The sequence below is a fragment of the Myotis yumanensis genome, unplaced genomic scaffold (genome assembly GCF_028538775.1).
Source record: "Myotis yumanensis isolate MYYU_CA2020_CCGP unplaced genomic scaffold, mMyoYum1.0.hap1 SCAF_6, whole genome shotgun sequence".
Classification (NCBI taxonomy): Eukaryota; Metazoa; Chordata; class Mammalia; order Chiroptera; family Vespertilionidae; genus Myotis; species Myotis yumanensis.
Genome location: NW_027223757.1, coordinates 28402529 through 28420052, shown reverse-complemented (window position 1 = coordinate 28420052; position 17524 = coordinate 28402529).

The window sequence follows — 17524 nt, the reverse complement described above, 5'->3', positions numbered from 1 at the left end:
CCGGTGGCTTGGCAGGCAGTGCTGGGCGCTGCCTGTAGAGAAGACCTGGGCTTAGAAATCTCCTTGGTTCTTGCTGCACACGACGGTGACTGAGCTAAGGCTACTATGGAGGGGTTACTCTTGGACTCTGAGGAGTGGGTGTGGAAGCGGGGAAGAGGCATGGAGACCTACCTGCTCACAGCCCTTCCTGTCAGCCAGTCCGCACGGTAACAGGGTTGGCATCAGCTTTAGGAGAAGCCACTTTACCCTTTGGAAGAGGGGAAGAGTGTCACACTTCGGGCTATCTCAGGGGGAATGGGAGGAAGAAGCTTTCCAGGGGAAAGAACTTGTGGGAGCAGGAGGTTTTTTGTATGTAACATTCAAAGTGGGCTTTGGTTGGTGGCATAGGTGGGCAGAGCCTTTGTAGGTCCAGAGGAATGGCAGAAAAGGAGGGTACCACATGTGCACACACACCCCTGTGTGTGCACGCGCACACACACACACACACACACACACACAATCTGGGTTATCTTTGTGCTATATAGTGGATTATAATTCTGTGAAACCAAGTTTGTATATTGAATTACATTAAGGAGTGTTCTTTAAAAAGAGAAATAAATATACAATTACATGCTTGAGGTGTCTAGTTTTTATGTGTTGTTTTACATTTTAAGTTTGCCCATTTTGGTTTCTAAGAAAATTTTGATGCTACCGACATACCATCTGTGCCTTTAATTGCCAGGCTCAGCCCATCTTGCGGTATGCTAATATGAATGCTTTTAACAAGTGAGAAGACAGCCATTGGCTTCCACATGTCTTCCATTAAGACAGATAGTGGTCACCACAGTGTGGGCCCAAAAATGGACTCATCGGAATGTCAGCATGGGCACTTGCAGAATACATTGTATATGAAAAGAGTCATGGGTAAAGCAAATTATCATTTCCCCTTATGCCTCCTCTCAGTATGCTTACATGTCTGAAATTTCACTGGGGAAACCTCTTTTTTAAAATTTTGTCAGTGACTGAAGGCAAAAAGCCAACTGAAATAAGTAGATCATAAAATATGTACATATCACAGTTCTTTTATTACAAAAGAGTAGAACCTTTTAAATAATGAAAGTAGAAGTTTATTAAAGGTCAAAATCTATCAGTATTGCCATTATAAAAATCTCAAATTGGTGGATTTACAACTCAACTATTTTCTTTTATGAGCTAGACTGCTAGACTGTCTTTTTAAACTATGTTTTACAAAGGTGAATTAAAGGTCAACAAAGCCAGCCAGCCTAATATCTGTCTGTCATGGAGAAGAATCCTTGAAACATTCAATTACTTAGAGTAATGTGTGTCTTACTCTAAACCAAGATCTCCCTGTCCAGATTTGCTTAAAGAATAGTTTCTGATTATGTATGCTGTTCTCATTTAGACCATATTACAATAATGACAATTTACAGTAAAATGCTAGGGTTGAATGATCTCAAAGTAACAGAAAGCCCACCAAGGTTATTATTACTAAGTATGTTGGCACCTACTTTGTCACAGTATTCTGTCCCTCCCTCCCCAGGCTGTTTGACATCAGAGCTTGAAAATGTTCCCCTTGATTCTTGAGTGTAGAGAAACCTCTGCGTACCCATACTCCAGATTCAGCAATAAACCACATTTGGCCATGTAGCAGACGTACTGAAGCACAGGGAAAATGTCAGAAAATACTTTATTTGGCATTTAAAAGTGCCAAGGAATAACAAGCACAATGTATCAATCTTAAATATTCCAGAACACTCTACGGATCATTTTATATGCGCACATCCATTGCTTAGCAACAACTAGGATCGCATTCAGAAATATATGTCGGTCATCAAAATGAGCCAAACCATCAGATGTCCTCTCTCTGTTTGTTAAATTCCTAAAGTGTATTTTCAATCCGGCTACAGATGACTGGCATGTTTTATACTTCAAGTGGATGCCAAGCTTTGTTATCTTCTTAAAGAGTACATTTAACAATTATGGTTTGATGTGAATAAGATTTATTTTTGGCAAAAAAAAATATAATGCTTAATACATTTTAGTAATTCGTTGAACATTATGTTAATGGATAAAATATTATAAAATAATAACTTTTCTATTAAAAAATTCCTAAGGAGTCTTATATGATATCAGTGATCAAGCCATATCCCCAAAGCAAAGTGAAAAGTTCAAGCAGTCCTGTGGATAATGAAAAGAGAAAAATTAAAAAGGTGCAACAGGACTTCTCCAAGGAGAGCAAGGTGTGGGATTACCTCAGTAACTGTGGTAGATCAAACAGAAAGTGTGGCAGCAGCAGGGGACTGGGGCGCTTCACTCTGAGCACTTGGCCTGCCTACCGAAGCCCCTGGACATCTAAAATCCTCACAGGCATTGCGTTTTACAGCCAACTTCCCAGCGCGAAGAAGGGCAAAGGCCATATGGATCTTTTAGTCTTGAGCATCTCTACCCTTAGCAATAATTTGTCTTGAGGTGCAGGTCTGATTATAAGATAACCCTCAATTGTATGAATACCCCTTGTCATGATTTAAGGGTGGATGGTGGCTTTAGATTTTGCAGACTCAAAATCGTTATCCTTGTCAGTTTCATCTTATTATTATACCCCATACACACACTGTATATTGTCTAGGGAGCCAGTTCCTTGAATTGGGACAGCATTCCAATATGAAAGCATTTTTAGCTAACAATTAAGAACTATATGCTAACCCTGTTTTCAGTGCTTTAGACTATTCGCTCATTTAATGGTCACAAAACTGAAAGAATTAATTGCTTGTGTTTACACAGCTAGTATGTAGAAGAGAGCAGGCAGTTGAGTTCTAGAGCAAACTATCCAATAGAATGTTCTGCAATGATAAAAATGTCCTGTTATCTGCCTTTTCCAATACAATCCTCTCTAGCTACCTGTAGCTACTGAGCACCTGAGATGTTCGAGTGTAATTGAAAGACAGGTTTTTAAAATTTTATTTAATTACTAGAGGCCCAATGCACGAAATTTGTGCAGTGGAGGGGAGGGGGGTGTCCCTCAGCCTGGCCTGCACCCTTTCCAATCTGGGACATCCCTCTCACAATCCGGGACAGCTGGCTGCTAACCGCTCGCCTGCCTGCTTGCCGGATCACCCCTAACCACCTCTGCTGGCCTGATTGCCACCTAACCACTCCCCTGCCAGCCTGATGGCCCCCAACTGCCCTCTCCTGCTGGCCTGATGGCCCCCAACTGCCCTCCCCTGCCAGCCTAATGGCCACCAACTGCCCTCTCCTGCTGGCCTGATCCCCCTGACTGCCTAACTGCTCTCCCCTGCTGGCCTGATCACTCCTAACCTCCTCTGCCTCAGCCCCCGCCACCGTGGCTTTGTCCAGAAGGAAGTCAGATGTCTGGAAGATGGCCAGTTGACCCGGTCTAATTAGCATATTACCCTTTTATTAGTATAGATACGTAATTTAGTGACCATATGTAGCCACTGGTTTCTGAATTGGACTGCACAGCTTGACAGGTTGTATACTTACTTTTGACACAAGCTGTACCACATATTTCCATATACGTCAGTCATTTGACAAATATTGAACTCCTATCATGTGCCAGGCTCCCTTCTTGGTACTGGGTATATAGGAATGAACAACAAAAAATAGAACAAAACATCTGCCATGATAAAACTTGTGTTCAGTGCTTACCATTAAACATCCAGTTAAGGATTTTGGTAATGCAGTTCTACTGATTGCTTCCCTTTCTGTTGAGTTTCAGACCTTGGAACTCACCCAAGGAATAACAACAACCAAAGCAGGATTTTATGAAGAGGTAAACAAGCCTCTGATGCAACTCCTCCTCCCCTGCTGGAAGTCTCTCGTACAAGCTAGGGTGCAGGCTACATCATAGTCTCAGGATGGATGCGGGTCCCCACTTCCTGCCTTGGTGTAAATGCACACGCTCCAGCAGGTCTATGAAGGGAGAGGCAGGACTGAGCTCCAGGAAGGGCCTGACAGCCTACAGCTCCTGCCCAGGAAGCAGAGGTCTGTGGGAAAGAGCTGTCTGCCCTCTGCTCCTGGAGTCCCGCCTTGCATTTCTGAATAGCACACGTAAGTAAACTGGAGGGAAGCAGAAGAAAAGAGTCAGCTGGGGGTGAGGGGGGAGGGTTGTCTTGAACTCATAGGACAGCTCTCCTTCCACAATAACAAAAGGGGTGGAGATTCGGAAGAAATGGAGAGTGTTCCTTCCTCTTAAGTGAGGAACCTGGGGGAAAAGCCTTCTCTTTCAAACATTTCCCATCGGTTTACTAGCCACTCAAGGGCAACCATACTGGGAATCTTCCACCTTTTGTAGAAAACCTACCATCACCACGGACCCACTGCTCCCCCTAAAACACATTCTGTGTCTCCATGTTATCCTCTTGAAATCAGTGAGATTATAAATCAAGTAATATTAAACTGACACAAACTGGACAAAGAAATAAAATAACTGCAACTTAGGTAAATAATTGGACATTGCAGCCATTTCTGGAAAGAATTAAGCTCATCAAAAGACGATTTAACTATTTTCTCAAATCTCCTAAGGAGAGCTCATAACTAGTACCATCCTCACAATGGATGTCTTAGCTGACTAGTCCTATTCTTATGGAATCTTATTGGTGAAGTGATGCGCCATAGTATACTTTCCCGCCTCAACTCAAGCCCAGCCACATTGTCACATCTGGTTTACCAGATATTATACATTTAGTATCACAGGTCAGCATAAAATCCTTTCAAATTGTACTTTAAATGCTACTTCAAGTTTATATGTGCTATAAATGCAAAGGATATGCCAGATTTTGAAGACATAGCACAAGGAAAATGCCAACTATCTCATTAGTAATTTTCATATTGAAAACATGTTGAAAAGATTCCAGTTTGGATATAGTAGGTTACATAAAATGTTATTACAATTGATTTCCCATGTTTTCTTTTCTAAATATTGCTACAGAAAATTGACTGTTGCATATGTGGCTCACACCACATTTCTATTGGATGACTTTTTCAGTGAGAAACATTTTTTTGAACCAAGAAAACTGCACTTAGCTGAACATGTGTGTAGGAATATACAGCTGCACACACTAACACCTACCAGAGACCTCATTTCACCACCTGCGTTATGAGCCACGTTCACACACATAGTGCATGGTGTCCTGACTTTCTGGATCATTTCGGAGAACCCGCCTGCCACTACTTCACAATAACTCATTAATTGCTTCTCTCTGTCACCACTTCCACTAGCAAACTTTAGGTCTTTTTCACATTAAGTGCTCTATTTATTGTAATACTTGTGTCTTTCTTAACCATTCAACACTGTGCTACTACTGTTACTGGGGTCCTATCTTTATGTGTCACCATGAAATTTCTGGGTATTATGTCTCAACTCTGTTTTTCTCATAAGCCCTGTAGATTTTATTACATGATTTTGGTAGCACAGAGATTTTTAGAAAAGCACATGTCTTCTTATAGCAGAAATTACTTATTAAAATTCTATACCTGCCCCCCATCAAAAATTTGTCTTTATAATTACACAGAGTTCAGTTCTAGGTTCATTTCAATCTAAATAGATTTTTCACTTTCAGGGGTGTCTTGTTTGAAGGGTCATTAGAAAGTTGGACTAAACTGTCTTAAGCATTTCTGGAACTCCAGTACCAGAACCCCATCTCCAGAACCCCATCCAATAAATGTCAGTGGCATCCTACAATCATAGCATCAATCACAGAACTTTTATAAATTTCTAAAATGCCCTGGAAATATACTGCCCCAAATGAGAACCACTGGTAGGTTTGAAGCTGGGGGGAAGGAGATAAAGATGAATAGAAATTCATCAGACAAAAATGTATTTACCCTAAAAAGCTCATCCTTAATATTATAAAATCAAATATTTTGGGTTTTATGTCTGAGAAAATATTTCAAAGCCTTTGACAGTTTTTGGAAGTTTATTCTGAATAGAGTAGTTGAAACGTAAGTAAACTCATAGTGTGTTAAAAAGACTACTGCTATTTTAAGTCAATTTAAAAATAGTGATGGCAATAACTGCATTTTTGCTACTGCGTTGCCATTATTACTAAGATGATCAAGTTCAAATCCAAGTAAGTCAGACACCAAGATCATTACTGTTTGTATTACACTGTTATAGTTCATTTAGTCTCATTATTACCATCTTTATTAAATTACAACAACAGGAGATTTGTAAAACCTATGAACATGCAAACATCACCTTACAAACACAGTCAAAGATCTTCAAATTGACCTCTACTAATAGATTCATAAGAGTAACTGCATTTCTTCCTTCTCTTTACAAACAGAGCTGAATGCTCAAAGCCACTCTCCATACATCTGTGCATTTTTGCTGACACCAGTTGAATTATATGCAGTTGACTTTAATCCCAAGTTTTGTGTCTAAGCTACATAATTTAAATATCCTGTAAACCTGTGAAGTATGATTGCTAAAAGAGAGTATTTATATCTATGACTACTAAGTTAAATGATTTATAAAGAATAAATGAGTCATTAAAATTGGCCATTGAATTATGTGTGGGTGATACAACTGTAAAAGATTCAAAAATAAAATAAATGATTCTGCCCTCTAATTGATTTTTTAATGTCTTTAAATTCTTACTCCTCTTTAAATAAAGTGAAATTGGAATTTAGTTGGTTTTATTTAAGCTACCTGACTAAATCCTAATCGCAAACTCATGCTTAAAAAAAAGATGGTGTGCTACACTACACAAAATGATGATAAATTTACGGGCAGTTTAAACTTTTATGTTATAAGAAAATAATTAAAGATGAATGTATTGAATTTTTATGATATTTGGCTTTTTAAAATTAACCAATCACCTACTAGTTCTGCTTACATTGGGTAAGACAACTTACACTATGTATTGAACTTCTAGAATTTGGCATGATAGAACCAAACCACCACAACTAATAATGGATTATTCACAAATAGGGAAAAATATATAAATATAGATCATCATTTGTTTGTCTTTGTAACCTTGGGTTCAGGATAAATAAAAATAACTGCTCTCTTCTACCTTCATGAACTAAGAACAAGAACAGAGTCTAAGGAAAATTCCAAAATGAGTAGTTATGAACTGTTTTCTCTTCTAACAACCTTTGTTTTCATATTAATCATCTTCTTTTTCCTGAGATGGGTGGTAGAGATTAATTAACTGCACCCTTAATTTAAAAATTCAAACATCACCACACAAACCTTCTTTTCACATTCTTTATCCATGAGTGAGATCTCAGAATTAAAATATCTATTTTGAGGCCAACCCGTAACTATAAACACCAGTATAAACAAATCCTGCCTGATGGGGAAAGATGGCAAGAATGAGCGGGAGAGGTATTTTTTTGAAGGCCAATTTATTTCTTTCCAAATTTAAGAACTGCTTGTTTTTTAGGTACTCTATATATCATCCAGCATTTGGGATGTGGACATGGTCACATCCATGGTCCCTCTTTTCATTTGTACTTCCTGTAAAGTTCCAGAAACAAATACATTGTTTGTTTCCTTAGTCATTTTAAATAAGGTGTCACACTTCTCTAAGGGAGGTAGACTTTGGGAAGTATGGAATGATCCCAGATCCAGGCCTTACACATTTCTTCACTCCACTCCTTCCAGCAGAAAGCCATTATGCTTCCAGACTCTGAGAAGGTGCTGGGTAGAATTGGAGCTGGAAGAAATGGCACTTACGGGTAATTATAAAATGCAAAATATTAGTTCTACTCTTCGAAGGAACAGTAACAGGCCAGAAGATTTAGGATGGCAATATGAAATGCATGAGCTTCCTCAGCCTCTTCCCACCCATCAGCAAAGGTCAATAATCAAACTTGTCCTCTTTCTCAAAGTCAGCATCATGCATTGTCAGTGAGCAGAGCCTTGACAACCAGACTACGTGGGTAGCTTCATCACTTCTCCCCTGTTTGACCTTAAATGAGATTTTTTAAAATCTAAGTTTCAGTTTCTCCTTTCATAGCATAGGGATATCAATAGGAATATTCTCCTGGGCATTTTGTTATGATTAAATAGGAAAATGCATATGTAATATTTAATACTTTCTAAGACTTAAATGTTATATATATAATTATTCTTATTAAGTTTCATAATTCTTTGTCACCCAGAACTCTTGGCAGCTACTAGCAATTAGGATTCAAACTGAGACTATTGTCACATTTCTGATTAGAATAATGGTGTGTTAATAATTATCTCATTTCAGAAGGTCAATGTAAGCTAATTAATAATTTACATAGTGCTATGGAAATGACATTTGCTCACCCTGTTCACCAAAAAAGGTTATTTTACTTACCTACCATGATATATAACATCACCCTTTTTTATTAACTAAGAGTTCTACATATTGGTAACATAAAAAAGAGAAAATAATTAAAAATAAGATATGATAGAGGCAAAGGTAAGGGTATCATTATTAAATTGCCTTTTCTCTGTAGATGAAATTTCATTTTGATCCTTAATTTCTAATAAAGCCTTCCTATTATTAGGGTAAAAGAGTAAACTCTGATGAACATGTTCATATACAAAGATTGTATTTATCAGTGGTTGCTAGGAGTTGGTAGCAGAGAGGTTTAACTACAAAGGGCCACAAGGGAATTTTGGAAGGTGATAGAAGTGTTCTAAATCTTGATTGTAGGGGTGGTTATATAACTGCATGCATTTGTCAAAACTCATGGAGTTGTACTGGTAGCGTCATAACTAGCTCGTTATTAATATTAATAATAGGAAGAAAGCAAAAGGAGACTGGACATTGTAAGCCTGGTTATCTGGGCAACTTCACCAGGAAGCTGCCAATTTACATTCCCCAGGGAACTGGGGGTCTATTCCCTGCAAATCACTGGGGAAAGGGGATTAAACAAAAGGGAAGATGGGCACATGCACAATGAGGTCAGGGCGACAGAGGGAAGGTACTTGTGTCAGTCCAGCCAGGGGAACATGGATTGGCTTGGAGTGGGAAGCCACTGCAAGGGTGTGAAATCCTGAAGGGGTAAAATCCCCACACAAAGAATTCTCTCACTCACTTGCTTGCTCTTGTGCTCAGTTTCTCCCTGGCTCTGTGTGACCACACTCGCCCATGTCATGTGGCTCTATAAGCTGCATGGCTCATGGCCATGCAGACTCCACATGCAATGGACTGCAACTGGGAACCCAAGCTGAGGTAGCCAGATGCTGGACTGGGTGATGCTTTAATATGGAGCAAAGAATCTGGGCAGTAGCTTTAATCCTAGCTCTACTGAAGACAAAATGGGACTTCTTCCAGACGGAGGGAGATGGGCCATACCTTGGAGGGGAACTCCCGTAATGTGACATCATCAATAAAGCTTTCCACAATACCTCATCCTCCTGTGGGTGGCCCAGGAAATTCCACAGCACCCCAAAAGGCCACTTCCACCAGTGACAAGTGGGGACACGGAGGACATCCCACCAATAATAGTACATTAAAAAGGTGTATTTTACCCTATGCAAATTGCACTTCAATTTCAGGGGAAAAAAGATTGGGTCAATAATTCTGTTTTCTCTTAAGATTCGGAAATGTTAATAATGACATTGGTTTTTCATTACTGAAGAGGTCAGAGTAATACATTTGTACATTTACACGACCACAATCTAAAACTCTATCAAGTTTTAAAACTAATTACAAAATAGCTGAGTTGTTCTTAAGTAAATGTCCTTGCCTCAGAGGCAGTGTACCGAATGTTGGAAAGTGGGGAACAGGGGAGGTGAAAGTGCAAAGCACAGCATCTAAAGAGGACCACTGAGAGACTGTAGTTTTACCTAAATGCATAGAATTTGGAAAATTCTAGATTTTTTTGTAAAAATGATGAGAGCACATTGACGTGGTGATGCTGGGATGGAGTATGGAGGTGTAAAACACGCCATCACTACAGAGTTCATGCTTTTCAATACTAAAACGACTTATGGCCTGCTAATTAAGTCTTGCTGCAGATGGAATTTCATTCTTAGTTTTGATGGATAAAAAGGGGATTTATAATATTTGCTTGGCTCTCATCCCTACTGAATGTAGAGAGTGAATACTTTGTGCAGAAACATATGGCTTCTTGGGAAGTATGAGTCATCAATTGAACCAGATGTGCCAAAATAACAAAACAAAACATAACAAAAATGTGAAGAAGGTAGTAACTACCCTGAGGCAGATGCTGTGATTGTTATTTCTAATGTTGTTTCTATTTCGTTGGGGAAACGTTACATCTTATTATCATGAACTATTTTTCTAGCTAAAAACTATATTTGTTTTAATGTTTGTTAAAGGTGCAAAACTAGCCATCTCTCTCTTTTTACTTTCCTTGGATCAACCTGCTATTGATAGACTATTTCTTGCATTTGTTAAACATTTATGAATCCTCTATTATTTCCTGGGTATTGTGCTAGATATTTGGAATTCAAATCTGCTACCAAAGATTTTCTTATTACTACTATGTCTGTGAGACTTTTTACATTATGTCTACCAACTACAATTTTTAGATAATCAGGATTACCTTTAAAATGTTTCTATTCATCCACTTGTACTTACCTGTACACTCTCTATACTAACACTTTATATCTGATACTCACCTGTAACATCATAATATTAATCATTAAATTCTTGTCATAAACTAGAAAAACCGATATATAAATGGAAGACAAATAGCTAATAGATTTGTGTTTTAATTGCAAAGGTTTTCTGCACTATAGGCACTTAAATATTTATTTATTGATTCCAAAACATTTCCATAGAAGTTTCCATATGTCAAGTAATGTTTTAGGTGTCAAAGATATAGGAGCAGACAGGATGGATGAGGAGACTGCCTTTCTGAAATTCAGACCGTTTTGAGTACTAGTATAATAGACAAGTGAAGGAGGAAGTAAACATGGTAAGTTCAGAGAGTAAAGTGAGATAAGGCAATACGACTGAAGGTGGCTCCTTCAAGCAGAGGCCTCTCTGAGGAAGTGACAGCTGACAAAACACCTGAGCAATGAGAAGGAGTGGCCATGCAAAGCCTGGGGAAGACCTTTCAGGGGAGAGAACACAAGTGTCAAAGTTCTACGGAGAGAATGAACTTGGCCTATTCCAGGAGCAGAAAGCATGCAGGGTGACGAGTAGGACTAGCTGAGGTGAGAAGTGGGCAGACCCTGGGCCTTTGGCAGCCCAGAAGGCCAAGTGAGGACAGTTGGATTCACTTTTCGTGCATGGGAAACTGCAAGGAGTACTTTTAGCAAAACATTGGAAGGCTTTTAAGAAAACTTTGGAAATAATTTCAAATTTACAGAAAATTTAGGTTAAAGAGTATGAAAATATTTCTATACTCTTTACTCAGATTCACTTACTGTTAATGTTTGGCTTAATTTCCTTTATCATTTACTATCTCTTTGTCTCTTAAAAACTTTTGTATCTGAGCCATTTGAGAGTAAATTGTATACATCATGGTTCTTAAACTCTAAACACTCCCATGTGTATTTCCCGATTAAAAGGTTATTCATTTGTATAAAAGTAAATTGTGTGTGTTAGTTTGACTGGATCATTGGAGTGCCCAGATATTTGGTCAAACATTACTCTGAGCATTGCCATGAGGGTGTTTTGGATGAGATTAACATTTAATATACTGAGTAAAGCAGATTGCCCTCTGTAATGTGGGTGGGCCTCATCCAATCAGCTGAAGGCATGTATAAAACAAAAAGGCTGATCTTCTCCTGCCTGAATAAGAGAAAATTATTTGCTTGATGGCCTTAGAACTGGAACATCATTTATTTTTTCCTGCTTTCAGATTCAAACTGAAACACTGGCTCTTCCTGGGTCTTATTAACCTTGCTGGCCTTTAGCCTACAACTACATCATCAGATCTCCTAGGTCTTTAGCTTGATGACTTATCCTGAAGTTCTTGGGACTTGCCAACTTCCACAATGGTGTGTTTCAATTTCTTATTCTCTCTCTCTCTCTCTCTCTCTCTCTCTCTCTCATCTACTCCTACTGGTTCTGTTTCTCTGAAGAACACTGACTAATACTCCTTACACAACCACAGAATATTTATCAACTTAAGTGGAATTTATCATTAATATAGTTCTTCTATCCAAACTACCATCTGTATTCCAGTCCTGTCAGTTGAATCAATAATGCCCTTTATAGCAATTTTTCCCTCTTTTATTATAAGATTCAGTGTAGGATGACATATTGAATTTAGTTTTTATGTCTTTTTCATAACTTTTATGACTATGGACAGTTTTGAAGCATGCTGTTTCCCTCTCACTCTCCCTGCTCCTACCACCTCTTTTCTATCGTTCAATCGCCATTTCGGGTTTGTCTAACATTTCTTCATGATCAGGTTATGCATTCTTGGCAAGAACAACATAGAACTGATGTTTGTCCTTAGAATATCCCATCAGGAGACACACAATGTCCATCTGTTCATTATAGTAATTTTAATCACCCAGTCAAGGTGTTATTCAGTTTCTCCTCAGTACTAATAAGCAATCAGGCAAATAGCCCGTCCTTACCAAAATTTACTCCCTAAACTTAACATTTCTTTCTGATCTTTGCCTGAATTCCTCTTTACTGTGATGTTTGCAAAATGATGCTTTTCCAAATTCAATGTTCACCCCATTTTTTCTTTCATTACTTATTATTAGTACACACGTGTGGCTTTTTAAAAATGGCTTGTGATTAATTACTGCTCTTAATTACTTTATTTCTCAAATTGTTCCAGTGGGAGCTCCCTCAAGCTGTTCATTTTGTCCTTGTGACAAGTCCCCATCATGTTTGGGGCACATATCCTCAATCTTTTTTCCCTTTTATTATTTTTAATTTAAAAAATTAATTACAGTTGGCATTAAATATTATTTTATATTAGTTTCAGATGTACAGCATAGTTGATAGACATTTATATAATTTATGAAGTGATCCCCCGATATTTCAAATACCCTTCTGGCACCATACATAGTTATTACAATTTAACTGATTATATTTCTTATGCTGTACTTTACATCCCATGACTATTTTGTAACTACCAATTTGTACTTTTTAATCCCTTCATCTTTTTCACTCAGGTCTCCATCTCCCCTCCCATCTGGCAACCATCAGTTTGTTCTCTGTATCTATAAGGCTGTTTCTGAATCTGTCACTTAAAGGAATTTTTCATTACATGTTGCACTTACCATAACCCAGCCTGGAAAACAATCATTTCTCTGAGAATCCCTTTTAGTGGAGATGGTGTAGAAGTCAAGATCTAAATGCTAAATGTATCAATTGCTCCAAGGTTTACTCAACAGATAGACCTAAAAAATGTATGTGTGTATGTATTTGTATGCATATATGCATATGGCTACTTATATATACTCAAGAACACATTTTAGAAATTATAAATCCATATCAATACCTCTCATTCCAATCTATTCTCTCAAAGTTTTCTCTTGCCTTTAACAGAGTAGTGATGGAATACTGAACGATCTTTCTTGCTATTCTACAGACAATGTACTCTAGGTGGGCAACTGTGGCAGCAGGGAGACCAACTTGGAACCATTGTAACAGTTGAGGGAAGAAATGATGGTGACTGGGACTTGGGGATAATGGTGGAAGTCATGAGGAATGATCATACTTGTATTTTTAAGGTATAGATAATACTGTAAGGGCAGGATATGCTGTGGGAGAAAAGGAGAGACCTCATATATTACTCCTGGGGTTTTAATCTTAACAATGAGTATGATTCAATTGGCAAAATTTTTAGTGTAATTGATTAGATACTATTAATGACCAGAAAAATGGTGTTCTTCAATTGGATCCCTATAGAATGTGGAAGTGTGCGCATGTTTGAAATAGCCAATGAAGTCCCTACAACCCAAACTCTATTATTAGAAAAATATTTTAAAAGTCCAACATTTAAATATTTCCTTTACTTTAGGGAAGTAATTGGAATACAGAAATCCTAGAGGGGAGGCTCTATGGCCAAGGGAAATATGTCAGTATTTCCAATACAAACAAGTTCTGGAAGAAAAGTAAGAAAACCAGCCTATTTTCCAGGTATTCCTTAATTTTATCTTATTTTTAAAAATATAGAGAGATATATAGAGAGAGATTTATATATATATTTATATATGTAAATATATATAAATATATATAAATATATATATATATATATATCTACACTAATAAAAGAGAAAAATGGTAATTGGCGTACGACCGCTACCCTTCCGATTGGCTAATCAGCGTATCCTTATGCAAATTAACTGTCAGCCAAGATGGCGGCCGGCAGCCAGGCAGCTGGAAGCGAACATGAGGCTTGCTTGCTCCAGTGACTGCAGACTCCAACGTTCCCTGCCTGACTTGCTGGACTCTGAGCTGGCAGTTTGAAACATTCTAACAAATATAGCCAGAGCTGAAGTTATACATTGTTTCGATTATAGAACGGCAAACAAACCAGCAGCGAAAGCCTCAGAGCTAGAGCCAGAGCTAAAGCTGGCCCAGAAGAAAAAAAAAAAAAGAAAAAAAGGAATGGTTGGGAGTTTCAGTCAAAACCCCTAGCCTGAAAGCAGTCCTCAGCCCCTCACCCAGACTGGCCAGGCACCCCAGTGGGGACCCCCACCCTGAAGGGTGTGTGACCAGCTGCAAACAGCCATCATCCCCTCATCCAGGCTGGCCAGGCACCCCAGTGGGGACCCCCACCCTGATCCAGGACACCCTTCAGGGCAAACCAGCCAGCCCCCAGGCCTCTATCCTATATAGTAAAAGGGTAATATGCCTCCCAGCACAGGGATCAGCGGAGCCACGAGGCCTCCTGGCACCAGATCAGCATGACAGGGGGCAGCGCCCAAACCCCCTGATCGCCCTGCAGCTCTGTGTGTGACAGTGTGTGGCGTCCCAACCCCCTGATCGGCCCTGCTCTGTGTGTGACAGGGGGTGGTGCCCCAACCCCCCCCCCCCCATGGGCCCTGCTCTGTGTGTGACGGGATAGAGCCATAACCTCCCCATCGGCCCTGCCCTGAGTGTGACAGTGGTGGCGCCCCAACCCCCTGATTGGCCCTGTTCTGTGGGTGACAGGGGGCGGTGCCCTAACTCCCCTATCGGCCCTACTCGCCCTACTCTGTGCGTGACAGGGGGGAGCTCCCCAACCCCCTGATGGGCCCTGCTCTGTGGGTGACAGGGGGCGGTGCCCTAACTCCCCTATCGGCCCTACTCGCCCTACTCTGTGCGTGACAGGGGGGAGCTCCCCAACCCCCTGATGGGCCCTGCTCTGTGCGTGACAGGGGGGAGCTCCCCAACCCCCTGATGGGCCCTGCTCTGTGCATGAGGGGGGGAGCTCCCCAACCCCCTGATTGGCCCTGCTCTGTGCATCACAGGGGGTGGCGCCGCAACCTCCCCATTGAACCTGCCTTGAGTGTGACAGGGGGCGGTGCCCCAACCCCCCAATCAGCCCTACCCTGAGCGTGACTGAGGGTGGCATTGCAACCTCCCAATCCGCCCTGCTCTGTGCATGACAGAGGGCGGCGCCCCAACTCCCCAATCAGCCCTGCTCTGAGCCCGACCAGGGGCTGCACCTAGGGATTGGGCTTGCCCTCTGCCACTCAGGAGCAGGCCTAAGCCAGCAGGTCGTTATCTCCCGAGGGGTCCCAGACTGCGAGAGGGCACAGGCCGGGCTGAGGGACTCCCTCTCCCCCCCCCCCCCCCAGTGCACAAATTTTTGTGCACCGGGCCTCTAGTATATATATATATATATTTAAATATAGAGAGAGATAGCCCTGCCGGTGTGTCTCAGTGGTTGAGCGATAACCTATTAACTAGGACAATGATGGCAAACCTTTTGAGCTCAGCTTGTCAGCATTTTGAAAAACCCTAACTTAACTCTGGTGACGTGTCACATATAGAAATTTTTTGATATTTGCAACCATAGTAAAACAAAGATTTATATTTTTTATATTTATTTTATATATTTAAATGCCATTTAACAAAGAAAAATCAACCAAAAAAATGAGTTCGCGTGTCACCTCTGACACGTGTGTCATAGGTTCGCCATCACTGAACTAGGAGGTCACAGTTCGATTCCTGGTCAGGGCACATGTCTGAGTTGTGGGCTCAATCCCCAGCAGGGGGTGTGCAGGCAGCAGCTGAACAATGATTCTCTCTCATCATTGATGTTTCTTTCTCTCTCTCCCTTCCTCTCTGAAATCAATAAAAAATATTTAAATATATCCTATATAATAAAGAGCTAATATGCTAATTAGACTGAACAGCTGAATGACCTTCCAGATGACCTTCTGGGTGAAGCCAGGTCTGCAAGGGCTGGCTGAGGCAGTTGGGGCTGCGAGGGCCAAGCCCCTTGCACAAATTTCGTGCATCGGGCCTCTAGTATATATGTATATTATTGTGGTAAGATTTAACATGAGGTCTATCCTCTCAACAAATTTAAATGTACAATGTGGTATTGTTGCCTATAGGAACAACGTTATACAGCAGCTCTCTAAATAATTCACTAACATCAGAACACATTCAATGTACATACCAAAAAATGCAAAAAACAATATAAAATCAGCAATTACATTGTCCACTGTTATAACAGTTGTGTGCCATATGTAAGACAATCGGGGAACAAAAGACTGACCCCCTGGCCATCAAGAATATAAATGCTTTTTTTTCTTGATGTTTTCCATCAGCTATGTTAATAGATATAATTGCTGCACTGAAGTACTGAAGTCACTATTGCATGCTTTATAACATGTTTCACTTTTGTTTACTGCTCTTATTTCATTGAAGATTATAAGAGAAGCATTTTAATGTTTCTGACTATCCCCTGTTTGAGATTATTCATGTCATGTTCTCATAACATATTCACTATTGTACCCCTATTCCCACTACACCCCCCCCCCATAACCCTCTAAATAAATAAAGCTCCCAGAATGCAGACATCAGAGCTTTCATTATCATGCTTTACCTCATGGCTTATATCCTACTTTGCTTCAGGGCAGGAATGTGTTTCAAGTTCCATAAAAAAATGATTAATAATTTATTGACTGATTCATTTGATCCTTTAACCAGACTCTGGGCTGTCAAATCTACACCTGCTTTCTTATACAAACCTACCATACACAGTTGATCTGCTTCTTTTATTCTGGACTTTGTTACCATGAATGAAACCAAATTCCATAGCAATGGCTGGCTAGGCACTTGGATATAAGTTTATCTGTACATATACACAATAGCCTGTAGCAAGCCCAGCCAGGAATTGCAGCTATCCACATTTCTCAGCACCTAATACAGTTCCAGTGGGTGATGACACCTTAAGAACAGTTTCTTGTCTATTTGGTACAGGACTGCAAACTCCATATCTCCTATAAAATTCCAATGGGCTATCTAAAAACTCTGAATGGTGCAGAACCTTTCTTATCTCTGAAAGCACAAGGGCCTGTGGAACCAGCACTTCCTGCATTACAGGAATAGGAAACACAGAAAACATGATTTATATAAGCTGTTTCATGCTACACCTCATGCATCGCCAAAGCCCCAGACAGTCTGCATGGCTG